Here is a 1,794-nt window from a genome sequence, read left to right as displayed (position 1 = left end):
GTTGAGATACAGATTTACCACTTTTGGGTCACAAAGCAATTTGCATTTAAGATGAGGTCATTCGAACCATTCATTTTGTTTTAACATGAGTTTAGGATGACAAAAGAATAATCAGTTTAGGAGATATTTATAACATCTCAACCATGGGAAACAATATGAGAAATCATGCAACAAATAAGTAGGACTATGTTAGCAAACATCTAATGAAAATTTCCATGTTTATTTGCCAGTGATTGTTTCAACTCTCAGTAGTTACCACCTGGAATTGGCCATAAAAATGCATGAACTCTCACATGACTTGTTTGAGTGCTGAATAATTTTCCTATTATTGCGTCTTTTTCTTCTATCAATTTTGACTACATAGGTTATTGGTTATACTGTACCGTATTGGCATAGATGGTAATTATTAGCAAATAAGCCCTTGAATCATGTCTCACATTGCTGACTTGTAAATCAAATTTGACACATAATTACTGACTACATTTTCCTTCTTTCAGAAAAATGGAGCTTCGTCCTCTTGTTCCCGGTGATTATCAAGTGAAGATTACTTCACAAGAAGAGTATGCCCTTACCATGTTGAGTTCCCTGTGAAACTGTGTGCTATGCTAACTTTATGATTTGTGGTCCTTATCCAGTCCTATTCTAGGCATATGGAGAGGTGGTTCACTGTTAGCATGGAGCCCTGATTTTGAGTCAATGTGCGTGAGCAAATCTGATTATGAAGAGCTTGGTTCTAACTCGTTGTCGACGCCGCTTTTTCCGCTGAGTATTATAATTATAGGTTATATTATGGTTTCAATGCATTCACTATTTGTTTGATGAAATAGTGTACTGAAGGATATTTTTCCACTTTGCAGTCGTTTATTAGCTACTCTTTTTGGTGAGATTGTTAATCTCTCTCTAAGAGGTTGGGTTGACAAACATTTCATCATCATTTATCAAGGTGGTAGCATTGGCATCCCATTTGAAGCACTATACTCAAAGGATGGCAAGTGTTGAGTTGCTTGTTGCTGGTAAATTGGATTGTTTTAAACTCAACCGTCAACTGTCGAATTAAAATTTTGTACTCAGTCAAGTGACTATATGTTGTTAAGTATGCAGGAATTAGTTAGTTGACACTTTATGTTCGTGTGTTATATTTGTGTTGTCTTTTCCTCATGTAAATAGCTAGTGATATCAGTGTAAAATTAGATAAATTCTAAAAAGTCAATACACGCGAGAAAACATCGAATGTTTTAAGAATTATTTTCATTCCATCACGTGGTTTATTTTCCTCATATCGTAGTTTAATTCTTATCTTTACTCTTTTCTTGTTATGACCTTAGCCTTTTTTTATTGAGTATCTATAATCTGTGGTTTACCTCCAATCAATCTGTCAATGAGTTTCATATGTTTTTGTGGGTGTGTGGGAATCTTTCATTAAGATGTTTATATTGAATACTAATTCTGTTTCTCTTTCTTCCTAAAAGTTAGCATAGATTGTGAAGTCTCTTTATTTGCTCAAGGTTAGCGACTAAAGCATATCATTCTTGTCATTGAAGGAGTTCTTGGTAACCCATTTGAAAATCTTTGTTTTTCAAAGTTCATGGCTTGGGAGGATCATATGTCGCAAAAGTTTGGGAGGGTAAGTGTAACTCATCAGTTTTTGCTCGTTCTGGATCATGAAATCTTACTTCGAAATCTCTCCTTGATTCATGTCATTGAAATGTCATTAAACTTGTGAATATTTAGGCTTATTTTTCCTACTAATGAAGGTTAGAGGAGTATCAAAATTGCTGAAAATTCTTTGGCAGT

The 1,794-nt window shown here is 34.4% G+C and overlaps 1 long non-coding RNA gene across 1 annotated transcript; it reads left to right on the top strand.

Moving 5' to 3' along the window:
* The first annotated feature begins 734 nt into the window (after window positions 1-734).
* On the top strand, window positions 735-1,794 carry LOC122021627. The gene is made up of 3 exons (XR_006122590.1): window positions 735-781; window positions 858-1,013; window positions 1,542-1,794. It is a non-coding gene; the product is annotated as an uncharacterized LOC122021627 (long non-coding RNA).

Source organism: Zingiber officinale, chromosome 9A, assembly GCF_018446385.1.
Source record: "Zingiber officinale cultivar Zhangliang chromosome 9A, Zo_v1.1, whole genome shotgun sequence".
In the NCBI taxonomy this organism is placed as follows: domain Eukaryota; kingdom Viridiplantae; phylum Streptophyta; class Magnoliopsida; order Zingiberales; family Zingiberaceae; genus Zingiber; species Zingiber officinale.
Note: the sequence above shows the minus strand (reverse complement) of the source record. Positions and strands in the feature narration are given on the sequence as shown.